The sequence below is a fragment of the Corythoichthys intestinalis genome, chromosome 13, assembly GCF_030265065.1.
Source record: "Corythoichthys intestinalis isolate RoL2023-P3 chromosome 13, ASM3026506v1, whole genome shotgun sequence".
Lineage (NCBI taxonomy): Eukaryota > Metazoa > Chordata > Actinopteri > Syngnathiformes > Syngnathidae > Corythoichthys > Corythoichthys intestinalis.
Window position 1 is genome coordinate 55,188,467 of NC_080407.1, and position 25,492 is coordinate 55,213,958.

At 41.1% G+C, this 25,492-nt stretch overlaps 1 protein-coding gene across 35 annotated transcripts in view; it reads left to right on the plus strand.

Moving 5' to 3' along the window:
- Nucleotides 1-25,492, plus strand: part of LOC130928466 (receptor-type tyrosine-protein phosphatase delta) — a 424,924-nt gene that overhangs the window by 154,941 nt on the left and 244,491 nt on the right. For all 35 annotated transcript variants that reach the window (XM_057855080.1, XM_057855082.1, XM_057855084.1 and 32 more), the window contains exon 7: nt 12,181-12,224. The gene's annotated coding sequence lies outside the window, so the exon portion shown is untranslated. The remainder of the gene's footprint in view (nt 1-12,180; nt 12,225-25,492) is intronic.

Consider the following 25,492-nt stretch of genomic DNA (forward strand, 5'->3'; position numbering starts at 1 on the left):
TTCAACTTTTAAGAATTGATTTTTTTAAATCATAAATCACTGAAAATGAATTGAGTTCATTCAGTACCATTGACGACGATAAATGTCTGATCGTCCTTCTGCTGTGAATTTAAATGACGAGTAGGCGTCTAATCCGTTTGAACATTACGGACCCCCCCGGGTGCCAGGGTAGGAAAAAAACAAAACAAGTCATAGCTAATCTGTACCCACAGTTTGCTAATCTTTACCCGCAGATTACTAAACTGTACCAACAGATTACTAATCTGTACCTACAGTTTAGCAATGTATAGAAATACAGGCTACTTTTATCTGGTTTTTATCGTTGCTAATGCGGCTACTAAAAATAGCTAACTGACAAATGAACACTAGTTGAATTCAGCACGCACGGACACTATAGCAGCACAGAAAATGTGCAAACACAACATGCCATATTGATTGATGACACCTGAAAGTGAAATTTTAGACGGCTACCAAAGAAAACGTGCAATAGTTACCTTTTAAAACCCCTTTGTTCGCCGAGGGCAAAACTTGCAGGTCCCTCGGCGTTTGGAGTCCCCGCCAAACATTGGTGACTACTGTTTCCTGGACATTGCTAATCTGTGGGTACACATTAGTAAACTGTGGGTACAGATTCGTAATATGTGGGTACATATTGCTAAACTGTGGGTAGAGTTTAGTAATCTGTGGGTACAGATTGCTAAATTGTGGGTACAGATTAGCTATGATTTTTTTTCTACCCTGGCACCCGGGGGGCTACTAAAATGTACCCACAGTTTAGCAATCTGTGGGTACAGATTAGTAATCTGTGGGTACAGTTTAGTAATCTGTGGGTACAGATTGCTAAATTGTGGGTACGGTTTATTAAACTGTGGGTACAGATTACTAAACTATGGGTACAGTTTAGTAAACTGGGGGTACATATTAACTGTACCTCCAGATTACTAAACTATCGGTACAGTTTAGTAAACCGGGGTACAGATTAACTGTACCCCCAGATTACTAAACTGTGGGTACAGATTAGCTATGATTTCTTTTTTTCTACCCTGTACGGAGCCCCCCGGGTGCCAGGGGAGAAAAAACAAAACAAATCATAGCTCATCTGTACCCACAGTTTAGTAATCTGGGGGTACAGTTAATCTGTACCCCGGTTTACTAATCTGTACCCACAGTTTACTAAAGTGCACCCACAGATTACTACACTGTTCCCACAGTTTAGTAAAGTGATTACTAAACAGATTACTAAACTGTGGGTACAGTGTAGTAATCTGTAAACTGATTACTAAACAGATGACTAAACTGTGGGTACAGATTAGTAATCTGTACCCAGGTGGTTAGCAAATTAACATTCGTACATTCATTCGCTGCCGTGAGTGCTGTCAATGACAGCCTATAAAAAAAAAATTTTTTTTTTTTATCCATTTCTATGTATTGCTTCAATTTCCGTTGATGCATATTTACCCATTTAAGGCATCAAATAGTTGAATGTGAAATATAATTGAAAAGAAACTCATTTAAAATGAGCACTTTTGAATACGCATTTAAAATGAAACCCTCTTTAATAAATAATAGACTATTAGAGACTCAACGGTCCAGACAAAAGTCTAATTTAGTCAAGATTTTCATCATTAAAATATATTAAAAACGCTTCTATTCTTCCTTGGCCCTGTAGAGCTCGTTTCCAAATCCACCCACTAGATGGCAGTCTAGCAGCGGCGAAAAAGCCAGCTTTACCTTTGCCACTGGAATTAACTCGAGGCCATAATGAAGTAGGCAATCTATTTGGATGCGGCCTCAACGCATCTGCAATGTTTCCATGCCATCTGTCTGTGCCGTGGCCCGTGTCTCCTACCCCGGGAACAGTTGGGAGCAAGCGAGCGGAATCCCAGGTGTCTCTTCTAGTCTTCCCGAGCGCCCCCCGCTGCGCTTTTGTCACCCCTCTTCTTGCCGCAGCGAGCGCCTCAGTAAAGACCGAACGTGTTATTTGACCGAGGTTACTCGTCCAAGTGGCGCATTTGGAAGGGAGATGAACTTTTCCGAACTTTTCTATTTTTCCCTCGGTTGGCAGCTTAAGTAATTTCAACACCAACGCCTTCCATTTTCGCCGCCTCTAAAAGTGCTTCCTTGAGGCGGCGCGATAAGAAATGGCAGCCATCAGCAGGAGGCTTCAAGCCCACTGTATTAATCATAATAATAATAAGAAAGCGTTACTCTCGTTCACTTTCGCATTGTTTGACATACGCCTTCTCAATTCAGTAGGGAAAAGCACTGTACAAATGTGCATTATTTTTAAAAAATTCTATGGAAATACATGCTTTGTCGCTCAAGGTTCCGGCTTGCGGGAAACACGGCGGAATCAAACCATACATTGATAACATGATATAGACAAGAAAATGTCATTTCTGGAGAAATTGCGGCAGAATGTGCTGGTGTACTGGTTGGTGAGCTAGGAGTCACGTTATATTGATTTTGGAGCAATTCTGAGTTGTTTTTAGGCAGCCATTTTAATTTCTGTCTTCGTCTTTTGGACAAAAAATTTTATTAGTCTGAGTCATATTGTAGTCCTTTTAAAAATGTGTTTGGCTTCATCTAGTTTTAGTCAAGGAAAACTCCATTTCTGACGGATTTTGTCTAGTATGATAACTCAAAATTTCGTATGTAAACTTCAAAACTTTAGTTGATTTCCAACAATTCTGAATGAACATCCACAGACAAGAACATAATTATAGCGTCTACAAGGACATTATCATTTTCGTGATGATAGTTCACACTCAGCAGGAAAACTAAGTTTTCCAAGAGTTTTAAGACAACACTCACTATGCTAAATGCTAATGTGAATGCTATGCTAATGCTACAGGTTACATTTAGTCTGTGACGATCACTCAGCACAGAAATTTAAAGACTAAAGCAACATTGCATATTTTTTGTCTGGCAAAATAAGAAAACAAATCTTACCGTGTGTGAAAGCCCGGAGACTGGAGGGCAGCAGCACGTCACATGAGTGACACAACCAAAAACTGCTACGATGCAGGGTAGCTACACCAAAAATGTCACACATTGTGATCATGTGACTCAATTTGTTGTGCATTTTCACTTTGTTGACGTCTCGTCAGACGAAAAATGGCATTAGTCTTATTATGTTTGTCTCCCAAAACACATTTTTAGCTCGTTATCGTCTCGTCATCCTCACGAAAAAATTGTTCGTTATACTCACAGTTGACAAAAGCAACACTGGTGGCAACTGTGACGATGCTATGGTACAAGTTAAGTTACAAGTTACAAGTGTGATTCTCACTCCGCACAGACCTTTAGGGGCTAGAGCAACGTGGCATTTCTTCACTAAGATAAGAAAACAAAACATAGAAAGCAGCACCTGACATGTGTTTCACAAATGAAAAATACCTGCCCCCCCATGGTCGTCAAAATGGCTACATAGAAATGTTCCCGAGCAGCGACCGTTTGTTATCACAGTGTCCAGTCTTTATGAAAGCTGTGGTGGAGTGGGCCGGGCCAATGGTGTGGCTGGGTGTTGTCTTGGGATCATCCCTCTGTGGCCGGTTTTGGGCGGTTAGGTTTGTGCGTCATCCTTCGTGGCTGGGATGTGGTTGCCACAGCGACCGACGCCGGTCTTGACGTCCCAAGCGCCCGCTATCAACTAGTTATCCTGGTTGGGCGAAATGCTACTTGTTTTAGGACAGAGCGCCCTGCTCTTTGCCCGGGAGAACTGATTGCGAGAGTTGGTGCGTCAATCTTGCTCGTGACGCACACGTTGGGCCTCTGTGATAAGATGGCGTTGGGTATCTATTCTGCTTCTTTTCAATAAACTATGGTGTAAGTGCTATTTATTTTATTTTAGGTATGTTAGAGTAGTACAAACAGTCCTATAGTACAGATGAGAAACAATACTATTCCTTGATTGATTTTATTAAGTGTGTTAGAGTAATGCAAACAGTTATATGGTGTGTGCGAGAAAGGTAACTATTAGGGTTGTTCCGATCAATTTTTTTTTTGCTCCCGATCCGATCCCGATCGTTTTAGTTTGAGTATCTGCCGATCCCGATATTTCCCGATCCGACTGCTTTTTTTTTTTGCTCCAGATTCAATTCCGAACATTCCCGATAATTTTTCTCGATCATATACATTTTGGCAATGCATTAAGAAAAAAATGAATAAAACTCGGACGGATATATACATTCAACATACAGTACATAAGTAGTGTATTTGTTTATTATGACAATAAATCCTCAAGATGGCATTTACATTATTAACATTCTTTCTGTGAGAGGGATCCACAGATAGAAAGACTTGCAATTCTTAAAGGATAAATGTGACTTTGTATATTGTGACTAAATATTGCCATCTAGTGTATTTGTTGAGCTTTCAGTAAATTATACTGTAGCCATTTAACTGTTCTGCCCAAATGCATGATAGGAAGTGCAACCATGACTGTGCGTAGTGGCACCAATTGATATATCTTCTCTGCGTTGGGAAGTAACATAAGGTGTTAAGGAAAAGATCAGCCACTACCGTACTTCCCCACATTGCTTCCCACGATATTTCTAATTGTGGCTTTTGCCAATGAAAAAGAGTCTCCAAAGACTGCCAAAATTCTCTTTCCTCATTTTACGTTGCCTGGTAGCTCTATATATAGGTAAAACGGCGCCATTATAGATTGAACGCGACAATGCGTGAGTGGGTCGTGCAGCGCATGCGTTAATTGCATTAAATATTTTAACGTGATTAAAAAAAAAATACCGCCGTTCACGCGAAAAATTTGATAGCCCTACTTTAAGCCAAAACCAAAGACTCTGGATGAATGTAAGACATTTTGTCTGTAACGTTGAATAAAATTAGAAAACGATTTAATTAAAAAATATATTAAAAAAAAAGGCATGTCTGATATTTTTTTGCCAATTCCGATACTTTGAAAATGACGTGATCGGACCCGATCGATCGGGACATCTTTAGTCACTATTCCCTTCAGTATATTAACAATTAAGTATTTATATAGTCAACAACATACCATGATAATCCCATTCTCTCGTATTCTATTTTGAATTTTAAAACAAAATCAAAACAGTGAAAAATAGCTTATTTTTAAAGCAAGTCCGGTACTACTGTCAGTGAGTAAAAGGCGAGTCGGTACTTGGTTTGAAAACCACCGTTAAAGGCTGTACGGCATGAGTCAATTGCTGTTATTTTCTGTACCGCTGCAAATGTAGCGTCATTTTTTTCATGGACCTCCATTGTTGGCTTTCCCTTTTGTGCACTGGCGCAATCATTCACCGGCATTGATTGTCAGCGGCGATAATATAATCGGGCGTAAAGCCCGACAAGGCTGGCCGGCCCGATAGATCAGCGCTTTTGACAGCGGCGCTCTACACAGGTCATAAACCCTCACCTTCCCCGTGTGACCCGGCATCAATTTGCCTCTTTCCACTATGAATGCAAATAACAATGCATTTTGGCTGACATGTTTACGGTTATCTCTGTATCTCCGGCCGCGCCGCCGGCTGCCCCTAAATGTGCTGACGGCCGGCGCGCGGCTAATGGCGGGCGCCGCACGTGGCCCCTCCGTCCCAGTCACTTGTGTATGCATTGAACTGATAAGTACCGCGCTTCATTTTCCCCATGGCGAGGCACAGTAAAAAAATGGGGAGTAATAATTGCTTTGGGAGGGGGCGGAGGGCTGAAAATGTGCACGTCTGTGAGAGAGGAGAGACGAGGGCAGCTAAATATGCTTGATTGCCTCCTAAGCTTCGGTGCTATGTAATGAAATATGGCTGCTGCAGACTGAGGGACATCAGTACAATACATAATCCCCCGCGTATTAGCGCTTCGCCTATTTGTTTGTTTTTTTTTGTCCTGGGGTATTTGCTGAAAAACTCACAAAGAGTATTGATTAGATCATCTTTGCTATCTTAGTTTTCAGCCACTTATTCTGTTTGTCTGAGGTTCCATGACGACCCATTTGGCTCCTTCTCCTCCTCATTTCTGCTGAGATTCACTTACCTGGGGGCATCTTTTTGATCTAAGTATCTAAATATTCTCTTCATTTATCTGTTGCCAGTTGATGAATAATGACAGTTTAAATACTCTTCCCAAATCAACTTGTGTACCCACATTTCTTGTTCATGTGAAATGTGATTTTTTTTTTTTTTACTCATTTATTTTAGGATTTTTATTTTCGTACACGTCCAGTCAACTGTTTGCACACTCAGAATGCCATTTAATGCTGGAACCAGGGGTAGAGCTTGGGGGGGTGTGGGGACGGGGGTTTAGGGGGTGTAAAAGAGGGTGGGGTTGGCTGAGGGGAGGGTCAAACAGAAAGGTAAGATGATGCGTGGAACTGTAATATAGTGTTTAAGTGTTAAAATATACCACCCCTAACCCTAATCTTTATGGGAGCCTAGTTTGGGGGCATAAAGGGGGCGTGGTTAGGCGAGGGGAGGGTCAAACAGGAAGGTAAGATGATGCACGGAGTGTTTGAAGGAATCTGACCCTTTAGCCAGACTGCCAGAATCACACCAGCCGAACCGCTGCAGCAACCTTGCCGGCGAGACCCCGACAAACCAGCCAAAAGGCCAAACTCCGCGCGTTCACCTTAGTCTTAACAAGGCCCGAACGATATTGGAAAAAACTATTGTTGCGATTTTTTGGGGGGTTTGCGATATATTGCGATGTTTAAAAAAAAAAATTTTTTTTTTTTTAGAAGAAATTTTCACTAGATGACTTGAATAGCTGTTTGGAAACACTTTGGATGACTCACCATCAACACAGTGTACAGTGATCCCTCATTTTTCGCGGTTAATGGGGACCAAAATCCGCCGCGATAAGTGAAAACTGCGAAGTAGCGAACCCCCCCCCATTTTGTTGTTGTTGTGTTTTCTGTGCTGAATTTATTTATTCAGATTTAGCATTGGAAAGAGATACCTATAAGACATGTTTTTTTTTCTCACTATTTCCCCCCAAAGTGATTTAAAAAAATGTATATAAATTAACGGTTTTTAAGCACTTCAAATGTCATGTCATTATCATCAGTTTTAAACATAACTGTCCAACCAAATCATTTTTGAACAAGAATAAAGTACTGTAGTAGATAAAATGCTTGGCTTTATTAAATGCTTCTGTTTATCTACCTTAGCTGTGACCGTTGGAGTGACATGAAGAAATTTCAAACTCCTCCTCCACACATACATACACACACATTCATTCTAGCACGGCTTCCTTGCAGAAACTGTTTAACAAGTTAAACAATGATTGACAGATGCCCGTGTGAAGCCTGCTTCTTTGGCCGGATCAAAGCCATCGTTAACTTCAATAAGCATGTGCCGCAGTGAATGAGAGGAACAAAGGGCTGGAAAAGGGAGGGTGTGAGGCTGTGTGCAGAGCAGAAAGCAAGGTGTATGTAGATTTTAAAAAATTAAAACTATCGCACGTGCTTGCGATGGGACTATCGCGCACATCGCGATGGCGATGTTTAAAAGATATATAGTTCAGGCTTAGTCTTAACCCTTGTACTGACTCCATTTAGAAAGCTGGAAAAAGTCTTCGAAGCACAAGTTGACGAATTATTCTCAGTCGACAGCAGTCACACAGCACAGAGGAACCCAGGCGAGGATCCAAGGTCACCATATCACAAGTCAACAAAAGGTTCCTGAGAAAAATGACAACGATTAGTTAAACATTCAGTCTTTTGAAGGCTCTCACGGGGCGGGCTGTGGGCAGAAGAATGGTGTGTTTGGGTGTTGTTTAGAATTATTGTCTGTTTGTGGATTGGACAGGAGGATTCGGGAGGTACTGTTGTCAGGGCAACGAGGGTCGTGGATTTTGCTGCCTCAGTGTCAAAGGGGCTCTTGGAGTCTTACCAGTTGTGTTATCAATTGGATATCGGGTGTTCTCAGCTCATTTCAGGGTGTTGGCAATCTACTTGTAGCCTTGGCCATCTTCATATAGCGCAGCAATACGTCTTTTAAGATCCTCAGAGAGTTCTTTGCCATGTGGTGCCATGTTGGAACTTTCAGTGACCAGTATGAGAGAGTGTGAGAGCTGCACTACAAATTTGAACACACCTGCTCCCGCTGCACACCTGGACCGAGACACGAACGAGTCACATGACATTTTGGAGGGAAAATGACAAGCAGTACTCAATTTGGACATTTAGGGATGTCGTTTCTGAGGGATGTATTCACTTTTGTGATACAATGTAAATATGGAGGGATGGCTGTTAATGCGCATGTCATATTGTCATATTTATTTAAAAATGTATACTTGTTTATCAAAGTAGACTGTGTATGATTCTGATCCGAAGTGGCGCATCTCCTTTTAAAACTTACTTGCTCGCTGGCTTAGGAGTCCCAACTTGTAACAAAAAACTTAATATTCAGCTAGCTTACGTTTTTTTTTTTTTCCTCTCGCTCAGATTTTTCCATCAGCAGAGAACATTCACACAGAAAATTGACTCGGAATTAACACTTTGGCCCGGGAATACTAAAATCACCACGTTCCTAATCATCTCATTTGACTGTGCTGTTTAAAAAAAACATTTTTAGACAATAGAGGAGGCAAATTAAAGCTCACCCAGTGTGGATTAAAAAGCAACAACATATTTATACTCTATTCAATCAATGCTTTCGCAGCCACAGCAGATTTGTCTGTTTTTTTTCCGAAGCGGTCTTTGCTAATCGTTCGCGACAAGATGAGGCTAGGAAAAAAATGTAATCGCTCAATGTATAAATGTAAATATCGGACTCATTTGGATGCCTCAGACGGCGCTAGATGTCCAATTCATATCGACCGGGAGGGGTGAAGGAATGTTCATGTTTGGATCACTTAAGAATCGGGAATAAACAGAAATCATAAGAATGGTAGCTGTGATGGTTGGTATATCCAGTGGCGTATGAAGTACTCACTTTTTCATTTCCCTTAAGTAAAAGTACAGATACAGGGGCAAAAGATACTTGAGTAAAGGTAGAAGTACAGTATCTAAGAAAAACATATACTCAAGTAAAAGTACAAAAGTACCTGGTTTAAAAATCACTTAAAATGTAAAAATATTTTGGATCAGTTGTTAAGAATCACTTTTGTTACCAGATAAGGGTCATTTGACCCTTATAAGCATACCTTTTGTGAGCATTGAGGTCCTAATTAGTCATTTCCATTCACACTCACAAAACCACAGGGTTGGATGTCTCCAATTAGCATCTTGAGTGTTTGCAGGGCTTCCTTGGCTCTGTCGGACAGTGGACCGCTCAGGCAGGCAATTTGGTGGACAACCTTTTTACTGTACGTACTGTCCCTGTGGTCAGTGATACCAAACTTTTGAACGGTAGTGTACATGATTTCGACTTTGCGACACCGGAGTCTCATTCGCCATTTAAGCCCTGGTCAACTGACACGGTGATGACACAGACATTAACCATGTCGAGTCCTCGTATAATGTCCGGGACTTAACCAGAACGCGGTATGAAAACAGCCGGTAAATCCCCAGGTCATGGTGTGATTTAGGTGAGTTCAACTTTACTGTGCTAGCGTCTTGTCCGCCATTTTAGCCCAGGTCGACTGAAACAGTAGTTGACACGGACATTAACCGAATCGAGTCAGAGTATAATGTCCGGGAATTAACCAGGACTCAGTATGTATGAAAGCAGCCTAGAACAACTAAGGATGGATCAGTTGATACGAGTCTTTTTTTGTTACCAGAGAAGGGTCATCTGACTCTAATCAGCACATCTTTTATGAGCATTGAGGTCCTCATTATTTATTCTCATTCACACTCGGAAAACCACAGGATTGGATTGCTCCAATTAGCATCTTAAGTGTTAGCAGGGCTGCCTTGGCTTTGTCGGACAGTGGACCGCTCAGGCAGGCAATCGGGCGGACAACCTTTTTACTGTATGTACTGTATACTGAAGCTTGTGTTTGCTGTGACAAAACAGCTGTTTGAGCTGCTGTGGAAAGTTCTTTGGTCATTGTGTGCTTCAACATAATAAATGATGAACCTTGACAACTGAATGTTGGACTTGTCAAGACAGTAAAGGTGCTTGATGGGATTTGTTACTCAATTTTCTAAAATGTAGACAGTCTGGTTTGCTTGATGGGATTTGTTACTCAATTTTCTAAAATGTAGACAGTCTGGTTTAGCTACAGTTCTGGATGGTAGTCTTTGTTTTATACAACATGGCCCTTTCATCAATTTTACACTAACACAGAAGTTAGGATTTGCAAATGTTCAAGATACTAATTGCAGCTATCCAGAGTGACACTCCCCCATTCACACCTAGGCTGCTTGACTGCATGTTTGGTCTATTGCAAAGTAAGCCAAAGTAAGCAAAGTAGTCAGTTTGTTCTCGGCGTCATTTGACGCCTTTCTGGTATTTCTTTATAGACCAAAAAACAAAAGAGCCTGCGTCGCAGGAGAATTCCGGTCGTTTTGGTGTTCGAACGGTAGGCTGGGGGTTGCTAAAGAAACCCAAAGCTACCATCAAATATCATTTTGATTATTTACTATTAACTCATTTGCTCCCAAAAATGTCTAAATATGTTCTATTTTAAATTTTTTCAGTGTTCCAAAGACTCATTTATACTGATGAGATATATTTCCATTTTATTCACAATAATCATATGTGGACATTGCATTCTCCATCTTAAGACAGTGTATGCCATTGAATAGTGGCACATCTGGAAAATATTAGCTAGTCCTAGCAAGATGGAGGTGCGCAATGCACGTTCCAAGCAATTGTGACCCTGCCCCCAAGTTAGAGGGAAGAAAAACACTCCGAGCAGATAGGCGAGAGCACTTTTGTCCTTTGTCTGATGGTACCAATATGTCTTGTCTGTATTTGTTTGTCTTTCAGTGTAAATTCTTTGTTCTTTTTTATTCCCGAGTTCTGTCATCATCTCCTGTTCGTTATAAGAATAAAACAACCTGTGACAAGGAAAAATCGACTCTTTTCTTTCAATCATGTTTTTTTCACAAGAGATATCTCTGGGTTCTGATTCCATTTAGCTCCAAAGCACAAAGCTGAAAATCCATTTTGAAGCAATAAAAATGTCCACTGGAGGGCAGTAGCGCATTTGGTGAGACCCGCAACCTGATTCAACGGCAACGAACAGCTGGGCCGCATCGCCGGGGCGCCGGCGGAAGATGACTGAATAGACGACCAGGATGCCAGGCGGCGGACGACAGAGCAGAACGACCTGGACCACCAGTGCAGTGGACAATGCCATTGAGTCCGTGCTGCTCGCCGAGCTGAGACAGGCGGCAATGAGGGAAAAGTTTACCCTGGTTGTCGCAGCCACAACAGTCATCTCTCAACCCGATTCAGCGGCAACGAATGGCCAAGCCGCAAGGCGCAAGACGACCGAATGGATGCAAGGTGGTGGACGACCGAGCAGAACAACCAGTCGGACGCCCGGGATGCCAGGCGCTGGACGACCGAGCAGAACGACCGGGACCACTAGTGCAGCGGACGATGCCTTTGAGACTAAAAAAAATTCATCTTTATGAGACAGATGGAGATGAGGGAAAAGTTTAACCGTCTGTCGCAGCCAGAACAGTGTCATCTTTCAGTTAGTTATGTGTAAATAAATGGTTGCTTTGCGATAAAAAGCTCTATTTGTCTTGTTGTTTGTGTTATTTTGCGAAAGGAAAACATTATTCAGATGTTTTGGATGTAACTAAAGTAAAAAAATAGCTGTGTTAAAGTCTAAGTTATGTTTGAAATGTATAGCTGTAAAGCTCAATTTCTGTTTTTTTCATCAGAAATGGGAAAATTGCTCAAACTATTTTCTAATGCTGATTTCTAAAGAATGGAAAAAGATATGAACCAACTTTTTTTCCTGCTGAAAGAAGATAGTCAAATCTTTCTTTTGGTGCATTCCATGTTTATATAGCAATAGAACAGAATTATCTGTGGGCCTTGCAAAATCAGTCAAAATCCAGTAAAATGGCCAGGAGCCAAGGGGGTTGCACCGGTGAAAATGGCTGGGAGTGAATGAGTTAAGTTAAAAATCCTTCTCTGGCTTTTATTTTTGCGATAAATGAAGTCGATGATGAAATAACACGGCCGCCAGTTTGACTCCGCTCCCAGCCTGTTTTAGCAAATGCAGAAATAGGTGCGCAGGTAACTCCACGCCCTGATGAAGCTATTCATCTCCACGCTGTCTCTCTTGTTTACGCAGTTCTCTTTCCTGAGACGTCGGGGACGACACGAGGCCCGCGGCAGGTAAGGACGCCTTCGCTTCAATTTCACGCCAAGCGTCAGCTCCTTTTTTTGTTTTTTTGTAAGGGTTGCGCGGGAAGGGGCCAAGTGAAAAATGTCGACTGATATCAAATCAAGTGAGTCTGGACTACAATTGAAGGGGTTTTTTATAGACTACATCTGGCAAAGTGGCTGAGAGACTGACTGGCACTGATGGGAGCAGACTGGGAGCGCGCGCGGCCCGGCGAGCCTGATTGATAGAGTGTGATGAGACTGTCACGGAGCAGCGACGTGGGCAAAATAGGCGGGACGAGCTGGGAGATGGGGCGTCTTTGAGAACGCGTGACGGACGAGGCCTCGAGCGCGTTTAGAGATGAGTAGGGGTGTGACAATACAGTATATCGAAAAGGTGATTTATCGCGATATTCTATTAGAATGTTGTCTACGATAGCTCACTAGGTATCCAATTCATTTTCATTCATATACAGTGGGGCAAATAAGTATTTAGTCAACCAGTAATTGTGCAAGTTCTCCCACTTGAAAATATTAGAGAGGCCTGTAATTGTCAACATGGGTAAACCTCAACCATGAGAGAGAAAATGTGGAAAAAACCCCAGAAAATCAACATTGTTTGATTTTTAAAGAATTTATTTGCAAATCATGGTGAAAAATAAGTAGTCAATACCAAGAGTTCATCTCAATACTTTGTTATGTACCCTTTGTTTGTGTTTAAATGCTTAAATCCATGAATTCATTATAGATATGGATGCATAACGGTCTCGATTCTTGGTTGAAAGCAGAAAAAAAAAACGTGCAGTTAGCATTTATTTTATGTCAATATGTTGAAGTATAAAGCTAGTCTGTTAATCAATGTAGCTAGCGGCCGCCATATGTAAATAGAGCTTTTTCGGTGAAAATTCTCGTGAATAAATGCATAGATCACCGATTTCGTTATAGATATGGACGTAAAACAGTCTCGATTCTTGGTTAAAAGCAAAAAAGAGGAAAAAAAAAAACTTTAATATGTCAAAGTACAATGCTCGTCTGTAATTGAATGTAGCTAGCGGCCGCTTGATGTAAACAGAACTTTTCTGGTGAAAATTCTTGTGAATTAATGATTAAATCCCTGAATTCTTTTTAGACATGGACATAAAACAGTCTCAATTCTTGGTTAAAAGCAAAAAACGTGCAGTTAGCATTTATTCGACGTAAATATGTCAAAGTACAATGAAGTACAATGCTAGTCCATTAGTGAATGTAGCTAGTGGCCACCTGATGTAAACACAGCTTTTCCAGTAAAAATTCTTGTGAATTAATGCTTAAATCCCTGAATTCTTTTTAGACATGGACATAAAACAGTCTCAATTTTTGGTTAAAAGCAAAAAACATGCAGTTAGCATTTATTTGACGTACATATGTCAAAGTACAATGAAGTACAATGCTAGTCTGTTAGTGAATGTAGCTAGCGGCCACCTGATGGAAACACAGCTTTTCCAGTAAAAATTCTTGAATCCCTGAATTCTTTTTAGATATGGACGTAAAACAGTCTTGATTCTTGGTTAAAAGAAAAAAAATGTAAAGTTAGCATTTATTTTATATAAATATGCCCAAGTAGAGTGCTAGTCTGTTAGTGAATGTAGCTAGCGGCCGCTTGATGTAGACAGAGCTTTTCCGGTGAAAATTCTTGTGAATAAATGCTTATATCCGCAAATTCTTTATAGATATGGAAGTAAAACAGTCTCGATTCTTGGTTAAAAGCAAAAAAACGGTGTGAGACATCAAATTGGATGTCTCGCGCCGTCAATGGCAGCTAATCAGTTCAATGAGCGTCGTAATATGCGCATGAAAGTGTTAAAGCTGTTAGTCCTAACAGTGTTGATGTGTTTGAAATCATCTGCAAACGCTAAATCCAGACGCTAAAAACCGCTAATGAACTCATTCGACCACAGCTGTTTTCCCAAAAGACAACATGGCATGTTGGCAAGGCCTAATGTGTCGCAAAGTCACCAGTTTGCCATTTCTGATCCGATCATCTTTTTATGTCATTGGGAGACAACAACAAAAAAAAAACCTGTGCCTGATGGCCACACGACTAAAAGGCAAGCCAACCAGGTGAAATGAGCAATTTCCATTCCGGAGCTGAAAGTGTACAGAGATGCGCCGTGTGAAATGGCTGCTCACTTTGGCACATCAATGCTCTTTTTCCCTCAGTGCACTGCAGGCGAGGTGGCTTTCCGTGTGCGCCAGTGTACGCATTTGCCACGCCTGCTGAAGCAAAATATAGGCGGACGCTTTGCATAAACTGAAAAGACATGCGGTGTCGCTCCCTACTCTCACCGGATATGAAAGTGCTCAGCCAATCAAGTTGGTCCAAGTACAATGTGGACAATAGTCTCTTTATAATATAGACCATATTTAAATCTGTGCTGGTGTTGAATTGAAGCTCATATTGACATGGGTGGACACTTCCTGTGGTTTCCTTTCAATAGAAACCCGCTCAGTAACTTTGGCATATTACCACGTCAAGCACTGAAGGAAATGCTTCAAAACCTTTATTGCCATTGTCAACGATATACGTTCAATATATGTGGACTAGGAGGCACTAGATGTCGCTGCTCGGCCCCTCGCCTGATGCACAACAAAAAAAAAACAATACCCAAAAATCGCGCTTTTCATTATCAGTTGTGGTCTAATATGCATGTTGCCTTCTGCCATTGTACAAGGGCTTGTCACTTTTTAGCATAGCAGTTACGCTTATTGACCAATAGATGTAGTGCTGCAACTTGAGTATTTGATTAGAAAAAAATATTTCGAATTACATTTTGTTGCTTCTAGTATTCGTTTAATTAAAGTGGCGTTGTAATGATTTATTTTGAAAGTGTTTGCATTTAGTTTAATTGATTTGGGGTGGATACACTGCCCTCTGGTCTGCCTCTTTTCACATGGCTGAATCCAACTGCTCCCTGTTAAGACCAACGCCAGCTAAGTTTTTGTTTGAGCTAATGTTTTTTTAATGCCGTCTTACCTTAGTTTGTTGGTATATTTAGCCAGTTTTTGTGGGAATATGTGTCTGAAGCATTTGTGAAGAGCTTTGTGAAAAAACTTTAGCATTGTATAGCATTTAAGCTAGAGGACTTTTTCTATGTAAGTTAGCCGATTGTTCTTTTGTTTTACATAGATCCTCATTTAAAAAAAAAGTTTGAGGCTCAACTGAGGTATTTTAATTTTTCATGTTCCTATGTTCCTTATCCAATGACTCGATTATTCGAACTAACAAGTCCATCGATTAATCGACTATTAAAATTTTCGATAGCTGCAGCCCTAAATAGATGTCTCCAAACTAAGATGCTTCAGATTTTTTATGTAAACAGGCCATTTGTATTCATGGTGCAAATATTAAATAAACAACAAATTATTATAAAAATAACAAATGCTGAAGGAATCTGACCTTTTAGCCAGATTGCCGGAATCACACCAGCCGAACCGTCGGACCCGCGCTGGTGCAGCTCCAACAACTCGGCCAAAAGGCCAAACTCTGCGTGTTCACGTGTGTCTTAACCCCTTGTAATGACTCCATTTTGAAAGCTGGAAAAAGGCTTCGAAGCATAAGTTGACAATTTATTCCGAGTCGACAGCAATCATACAGCACAGAGGGACCCAGGCGAGGATCCAAGGTCACAATATCACAAGTCAACAAAAGGTTCCCGAGAAAAATGACTTTGAGGGGTGAGGTTGGCTGAGCGGAGGGTCAAAAAGAAAGGTAAAATGATGCTCAGAACTGTAATATAGTTTATGGGAGCATAGTTTGCGGGCGTAAAGGGGGCGTGGTTAGGAAGGAAGGGTCAAACAGGAAGGTAAGATGATGCATGGAGCTCGAATAGAGTGTTTGAAGGAATCTGACCCTTTAGCCAGACTCTCGGAATCACGCCAGCCAACCCGCCGGATCCGCGCTGGCGCAGCTCCAACAACCCGGGCTGGCAAAACACAGACAACTCAGCCAAAAGGCCAAACTCCAGCTAAAGTGAATCACAACCAAGAGATGTCTTTTTGGGGGAAAAAAACAAAACAAAACTGATACTGAAACAATTACAAATAGAACGTATTTATACGTTTTTGGGCGCAAATGAGTTAACCCCTTGTAATGACTTCATTTTGAAAGCTGGAAAAAGGCTTCGAAGCACAAGTTGACAATTTATTCAAGTCAACAGCGATCAAACGGCAAGGCAAAACGGCAACAGATCCAGGCGAGGAGGCAGACTGGTTCCAGGGTCGCCATATCACAAGTCAACAAAAATTTCCGAGAAGAAATGACGAGAAGATCACTCATTCGCTCATTTCACTGTCAATGTCAAATGGATTCAGCCTCAGACAGATCATCCAATCATCATGCAGAGAAGCAGAGCGTCCGGGCCAGTAGTCTAATTTTAAGGAGTAGGAGAGATTGCCTTGTAAAGAACGGAAGATTTTTGTTGATTTTGTCATTGAAAGAACCTGAGCTTTTAGCCAGATTGCCGCCAGACCCGAGCTGGCGCAGCTCCAACAACCCGGGCCGGCGAAATGCTCACAACTCTGCCAAAAGGCCAAACTCCATGCGTTCACCTTAGTCTTGAGCCCTTGTACTGACTCCATTTTGAAAGCTGGAAAAAGGCTTTGAAACAAAAGTTGATCATTTATTCAGGTCGACGGCGATCAATCGGCAAGGCAAACAGCAAATAGGTCTCCAACGGAGAGGCAATTTTGGATCCAGGGTCAGCAAAGCAACACCACATCGGAATGTCCCTAAGAAGCGATAGTTGTTAGCTAAAAGTTCAGTCTTTTTGAAGTCTAGGGTACAGTGGGCCAGACGAAGGGTGTGCCTGGGTGTTGTTTAGGATAATTCTTCTGTTGCAGATTTGGGCGGTCAAGTTCGTGCGTCACAGTTCGTTGCTGGGTCATGATAATATAGGACGTCCCCCCATTTGTTGTGGACTGTCCTGAAGAGCTGATTGTGGAATTTGTTGTTGCAGACTAGGGCTTGTAGATTTCTTGCCTATCACCTGGAAGTCAGCGTCAATCTTCTCAGTCAGCTGCCTGACACACATGTTGGGCTTCCGTGTTCAGAAGGCGTCATGTATCTCTTATGCCCTATGTCAAATATATTCTGCTTGTTTTCCTTAAACTATGATATGAAGCTATTTTATATTGGGTACGTTAGAGTAATACAAACAGTCGAACGGTAAATACGAGAAAATATGCTATTCCCTTCATTGATAAAACCCATTACAAATAACACCTGTGTTACCAGAAAGAAATAGTCACTAAGAAAAGTAATAAAAAACAAAAATCTGTTCAAGAGCCCAGCAAAATGCATCTTGGGAATCGTCATTGCATTGGCATCTCCTATAATTGCCTGTCTGTATTTGTAATGCTTTGGTGTAATGCCTCCTTACTTCAAATTAATTGGACGTCTACTCGCGATACTCATTTTAATTTACAGCAGAAGGCTAAAAAGAGCTTGTTTTTCATTTTTTTGTTGTAGAATGATTTCCTGAGTATTTAGTGTATTGATAATTGTTGTATCGCCATATCGTGAGATGACCGTGAGGCACCCCGAATGCTAACCTATTGTCATTTTGTTAGGTTCCATCCTGGTTTTAATGGATTTGATGTCTTCTTTCCATTACTTGACTTTCACTCCGCGGATTCATTTTTTTTTTGGTTTGCTTTCTCATGGTACTCGCGATCACCTGCACAGAGTCACGGTGAACACTCGACTCTTTCTGGCTTCCCCCCCTCCCCTCCGTGCGGAATCGGCGGCAGAGTCATCCATCCAGACCCGCAGACCATGAAATTAGGTTAAGACGTAAGGCTGTGAATGACACAGGTGCGGATACAAATGAGAACATCCGAATGAAAAAGCGCAGCTCCGAGACAGCCGATTCGTCGCTCGTTCCGGGCCTCCCGGAATGACATTTTACAGCTTTTCGTCATTTTATTAAGCCCGCTTCTTCCGATTGTTTATGCAGCGTCGGGCTAAGGTATTAGCATGCGAGGGTTTTAGCCGCAAATCCAATTGGGGACCTGCTCATTTGTTTCATTTTGTAATCAAATCAAATGGGTAATCTTGTTTGCGGAGACCCTAAACGGCGCAGTTTGAATTTAAAGACTTTCAGTTGTCTTTTTTAGGCCTTTTGTGTTATCGACATGACATTAGCATGTTGAAAGCTCAAAACGGGAGTTTTGTTTCTGAATATGGGACGATTCCGTTTTTCAACGGTTTGGCAATCCTATCTGCCAGTAAAAATTTTATATGAGGTCTACAACCCCTTAGCAAAAAGTATGGAATCAGCAGTCTCGAACGAGCACTCACTCAGACATTTTATTATGTAGAACAAACTTGGATAAAAAGCTTGAAAAAATAATAAATTGGTTGAAAAGTGCAACTCTTTAGCATTCAGAAACACTAAAAGAAATGAATAAAAAACATTGTTGTGGTCAGCAAATGTTATTTTATGGAGCAAGTGCAGGGAAATATGTATGGAATCACTCCATTCTGAGGAAAAATATATTGAATCATGAGAAACAAACAAAGAAATAACAATCAAAAAACAACTCTAGTATTTAGTTGCACCACCTCTGGCTTTTATGACAGCTTGCAGTCTCTAAGGCATGAATTTGATGAGTATTCTTCATCAATTTGGTGCCAACTCTCTTTGATTGCAGTTGCCAGATCATCCTTGCAGGTCGGAGCCTTGCTGTGGACCATTTTCCCCCCCCATTTCCACCACAGGTTTTCAATAGGGTTGAGATCTGGGCTATTTGCAAGCTATGACATTGACTGGATGAGTTCCAGTTTTAGCTCTGTGGCATGATGCATTGTCATCTTGGAAAATGACATATTTTCAATTGAAGGGCTAAGAAAGCTGTTTAAAATTTTAATGTAAACTTGTGCATTTATTGAAGATTTAACCACAGTGCCTTTGCCTGACATGCAGCCCCCATATCATCAAGGACTGAGGGAATTTTGACGTTTTCTTCAGGCAGTCATCTTTGTAAATCTCACTGGAACGGCACCCAACAAAAGTTCCAGCATCGGCACCTTGTCCAATGCAGATTCTTGACTCTTGACACCTTGTCCAATGCAGATTCTTGACTCAAGTCCATGCCTCAGAGACTACAAGCTGTCATAAAAGCCAGAGATGGTGCTACTAAATACTAGATTGGTTTGGATTGTTATTTCTTTGTTTTTTCTCATGATTCCATATTTTTCACATATGTTCAATTGAAGGGATTAGAAATCTAAAATTTCAATGTAAACATGCAGCCCCATATCATCAAGGACTGAGGGAATTTTGATGTTTTCTTCAGGCAGTCATCTTTGTAAATCTCACTGGAACGGCACCTAACAAAAGTTCCAGCATCATCACCTTGTCCAATGCAGATTCTTGACTCTTGACACCTTGTCCAATGCAGATTCTTGACTCATCAAGTCCATGCCTCAGAGACTACAAGTTGTCATAAAAGCCAGAGGTGGTGCTACTAAATACTAGAGATGGGTTTGATTGTTATTTCATGTTTTTTTTTCTCTCATGATTCCATATTTTTCCACATATTTTCAATTGAAGGTATAAGAAATCTGTCTAAAATTTCAATGTAAACATGCAGCCCCATATCCTCAAGGACTGAGGGAATTTTGATGTTTTCTTCAGGCAGTCATCTTTGTAAATCTCACTGGAATGGCACCTAACAAAAGTTCCAGCATCATCACCTTGTCCAATGCAGATTCTTGACTCTTGACACCTTGTCCAATGCAGATTCTTGACTCAAGTCCATGCCTCAGAGACTGCAAGCTGTCATAAAAGCCAGAGGTGGTGCTACTAAATACTAGAGATGGGTTTCGATTGTTATTTCTTTGTTTGTTTCTAATGATTCCATATTTTTCCTAAGAATGTAGTGATTCTATATTTCCCTGCACTTTCTCTATAAAAATAACATTTACTGACCACCACAAGTTTTTTTTATACATTTCTTTTATTGTTTCTGAATGCTAAAGTGTTGTACTTTTGAACTAATTCATTATTTTTTCAAGCTTTTTATCTTTGTTCTACATGCTAAAATGTCTGAGTGAGTGCTGGTCCGAGACCGTTGATTCCATACTTTTTGCTAGGGGTTGTAGAAAGGGTTAAGCAGTTCATCGATAAAGTAACACTTGTCAACACCGTTGATGATAATTTGGAGATTTTTTTTTTTTTTTTGGTCACGTATTTGTTCTGAGATGGCCTTTGCTATTATTTCAGCAGGTGGTGCAACAGAAGTCCTTGTTTTGCTCTTCTATCTCAAGCTCACCGCACTTCACCCGCGTTTAACAGCTGTTATTACGTGTCTGCTAAGATGGAATCGACTTTTTCGAGCAAGTGTTCCAATTTTTCCTCCACTTGACGTCCGGGCACTCTCTCAGCCACTTATTCCGACTGTAACGCTTGAAAGAGAGAAAAGCACACTGTCGCTTATCTTTTACTGTTGTGATGCTTTGTGCTAGCTGGGTGAAAATGGACACTGTTGACATTTCACGGCAGGAATATTCACGTGTCTGTTTTCACTTTCTTGCCAAAACTGCTTTCATTGTCAAAGCTCAGAAAATCTAAAGACGTATGCGGTAGTTTTCTTTTGTGATACGCAATTCCTCCTTGGTGTTCTGGGTAGAGTTCAACCCAAGCCTAATCATTTCCGGAACACAAAATTTTATACATGGGGGCAAATTGTTGAATGTTTTTTTCAATTAGGAGTGTGACAATATATCGAAATGATGATTTATCGTGATGCTTTGTAGCCCAAAAATTTATCGATATGCTACCGCCAAGGGTTGATACATTGTTTTAGAACTACCAAGGGTGAATCAGTTGATAAAAATCCCTTTCAAATCCAGAGAAGGGTCATCTGACCCTAATCAGCATATTTTTTATGAGCATTGAGGTCCTCATTCGTCATTCCCATTCACACTCGCAAAACCACAGGGTTGGATTGCTCCAATTAGCATCTTAAGTGGGCAGGGCTGCCTTGGCTTTGTGGGACAGTGGACCGCTCAGGCAGGTAATCGGGCGGACAACCTTTTTACATAGTCCAATTCTCTTTTAGTTTTGTCCATTAACCGACTTGGGTGTCAGTTGAATGTCAATGCACTGTAATGGTAAGTGGTAGGCCAAAAATCACAGCCACATGTTTTTCTGCCATTTAAAATGAATTGCAAATTTGGGCGTGCATAGCCGCCAATGGCATGGATGTGCGTGGCCTGCAAAACTGACATATACCCCTCAAAAATGCTACATAACCCCTCCAAAATATGCCACATGTCAAAATCCTTTTTGCCACATAGCAAAAAAATTCCACATGTCAAAATCCATTTTACAAAAAAAAAAATAAATAAATAAATAAAATAATGAAATAAAATAATTTTTAAAAATGAAATAAAATAAATAAAACTATTAAAAAATGATAAATAAATGAATAAATAATTGTCACATTGCAAAAAAAAATGCCACGTCAAAATCCATTTTGCCTCATGGCAAAAAAAAAAAAAAAAAAAAAAAAAGCCACATGGCAGAATCAATTTTGCCACATTATTTAAAAAAAAAAAAAAATTAAATGAAATTAAAAAATTACAAAAAATAATAATAAAATAATTAAAAAAAAAAATAACATAAATAAAAATTAATCAATACTTATACAAATAATGAATAAATAAAAATATTGTCACATGGCAAAAAAATGCCGCATGGCAAAATCCCATTTTGCCTAATGGCAAATACCATTTTTTTTCCCCCTCGCTGTCTATTTTTGGCCGCTCAAATTTAGCGTATTAGGTGCAAGATAATTAAGTGGTGCAAGATAATTGTTGTCTCGCCATATTGTGACATCGTTATCGTGAGCCTTGTATTGCAAATTGTATCGTATCGTGAGCTACCAGAGGTTCTCACCACTACTTTCAATGGTAGCCAATGAATTAAATGGCAATTAAATCGAAAATGCAATTCAGTCATTTCGCCATTTTTTTTTTCTCCATATTCTCCTTCATTTCCAGCTCACGTTGACAGTGAATTAGCAACTTTTCCCCCCGCAGTTCTTTCTCGTCAGCCTGTACGGACACTCATAAACCACTGGCGTTTTAATGTCGGCACTCCGTCTCGGTTGTTAACAAGCCGTGGCGAGCGTGGCAGAAGCCACCCGACTCTTTCCGGTACTCCCGCAAGTGCACTCCAGTCACTCTGCGCGCTAAAACACGGCGCGGTATTAATTACTGTTTGTAAACAATGCACATAGCCGAGATGATCGCACGTGCTCGGCATCCGCCGCGCGCTAATTCTAGCCAGTGATTAAGCAGTGAGGCTAGGACAGCTGCTCAAGATGAGTTCATTGGCATGTTTAATGAATTGCGCTTGAGAAAATGATTCAATCATTACTTTGATTAATTCTCCACATGCCCGATAATTCGTCAAACATCTGGCGCGTGTCAATGAAAACTTTCGGAATGAGGTGGCGCTTTTTCAGCAGGAAATAATGCAACGGGCGGACATGCTTCCTTACTATGAACATATGGTACGCTAGCACCGCGCTAATGCTTACTTAGCAGGCTAAGCAGCGCAAGATTAGGGTTCTTGATTCAGCATTTATAGGGCAATATATATACGATATGATACAATTTGCGATATAAGTACCTGCAAATGCCCAGAAAAGAGGTTTCAGTGCCATTGACGGTGGTAGACGTCCAATTTAGTCCAAATGAATTGAATGTCTCGTGCTATCGATGGCAGCCAGTGAGCTAACATAGACGCTTTTCTCATGGAAGACTTTGGTTGCAACCTGTTTTTTTTTTTTTTTTTTAAAACAATATATCGATTCTTGGTGGGAGCATATTGATAACTTTTGACCTACAATGTGAAGGAATCGGACCTTTTAGCCAGATTGCCGGAACAGTTAGACCCATCCAATGACCCGGTCCGGCGAGATCCCGACAACCAGGCCAAAAGGTCAAACACAAAATTGAACTCATTGGCTGCTATTGAAAGCCGTAGATTCCAATCCGTTTGAAGTGGGAGGGATGGCAGTGAACGGACATTCGTTCGTTCGCTGCCATCCGTCCCACTTCAAATGGATTGGACATTTACTAGTGATAAACTCACAGCAGAAGGATCAAAATAGCTTGTTTTCTGTTTATTGTATTGAAAATTGTATCACCATATCGTGAGAATTTTTACGCCTCCCATTTTATTTTGTAGTGTAATTCCACTTTCAACCACTAGAATGCTGCATATGATTTTGCTCCATGAAAACAAAAGTAAAATACTGTACGAACACAGACAACAAATATTTACTATCGTATCGTTTTCACTCTGTATCGTACCGTATTGTTCTTAAACCGTATCGTATCGAATCGATTGGACTTAAAAATGTATCGTATTTTTTTATCGAATCGTAACCCGTGTATCTAGATACATATCGAATCGGCTTCATGCCAGAGATTCCCAACCCAAATGATAAGTGAAGGAAAGGACGTCAGCATCTCTTCGGTGGGGTCAGAACACCCTCGCCCTACCAAGCTAACAAGCTGATAGCGCGGTGCCTTAGACGTCAAGACATGCCTCAGTTGCCGTGGCAACCACGACCCAGCCACGAAAGATGACACACGAACTTGACCACCCAAACCTGCCACACAAGGATTATCCCAAGACAACACCCAGGCACGCCTTCCGCCCGGCCCACTTCACCGCAGCTTTCAAAAGACTGAAAATTTAGCTAACAACTGTCACTTCTCGGGAACATTCCGATGTACCCGTTGTTTTGCGGACCTTGGATCTAGCTTTGCCTCTCCGTCGTTTGTTTTGCCTTGCTTTTTGATCACTGTCAACGAATAAATTGTCAACCTGTTTTCGGTGAGCCTTCTTTAAACTGTTCAAAATGGAGTCAGTACAAAGGGTTAACACTGGAGTGAACGTGCGGAGTTTGGCCTTTCCGGCCGACTTGCTGGGGCTGCGCCTACTGGTACGGCTGTCAGGCTTCCGGCGGCTTGGCTGGGAGGCCGAATTCCTCCAGTGATAAGAAGGTGTCATGTATCTCTGATGTCATATATTCTGCTTGTTTTCCTTGAACCAGGGCCGGCCGAGGCCATTTGGGGGCCCTAAGCAAAATAATGTCAAGGGGCCCATATTTTTGGCCCACCATTTTGTCACACTGTACTGTGAAACCCATACATGCAATCCAACCCATACGTCCATATTTTGTATATTAATCAGATTTTGTTGCACTGCATAGTGCTTCTCACCCCAAATGATTGTCAGTACTTATAGATAGATAGCGCCAAACCTTTTTCTAAAAGAGGAAAAGAAAAAAGTTAAGGAAGAACTATTTTTTGAAGCTTGAAATTAAGTATCAAAACTCACAAAAGTCAACTAAAGCAAACTGTAGTAAACAAAAAAACAATATAAATTAAACAATGGCCAGATTGGGGGCCCCCTAGTGGTCAGGGGCCCTAAGCAGCTGCGTAGTCTGCGTATAGGCTGGGCCGGCCCTGCCTTGAACTATGGTATAAGTGCTATTTATTCTATATTGGGTTTGTTAGAGTAATACAAACTGTCAAACAGAAAATACGTGTAAAGATGCTAGTCCCTTCAAATGTATCGCAATACAGTATATCACCATTTTGACATATTGTCACACCCCTGCAGGGTACATGAGACCACACTATCTAAGACCAAAAGTTCAGATCTAAACAAGACCCAAACTAGATCAAAACATGGTTTTCAGTATTAGAAATGTCGTCAAAAGTGGCGTGTCGCTGACATATGGAGTTGAGCGATTCGTTTTTTCCCCCCCCTCTTCCTCCTCATACAGTACATGCCGGCAAGTGGCAAACATCTAACGGAAGCCAAGTCGAGGCGAAATCATTTGTGAGAGATCTTGTCAAACAGATTAATCCCCCACCCTGAGCCTCGGGGTTCTGGACCGTTTTTCTGTCATGCTGCTTTGCCAGGCTCCCTCTTGATAATACCCCAAAGATAAAATTAATTGTGCAGGGAGATGTGGATGGGATGGGGAGTATCCAAAAGGACCTTGAGCAACGCATGAGATGCTCACTCTCGCTCTCTCTCTGCATGTGAACACGCAGAAATCATGAGAACGTCACAAGCGTGTAACGTCGCAAAGCTGTCAGTAGCACTTTTCTTCGAATGTTTACATTTAACATTGCATGGGGTGGGGTGTCATCCTAGTTTCCTCCACTATAACACAGTATATTTAAGTGTATTTAATAGGTGCATGTC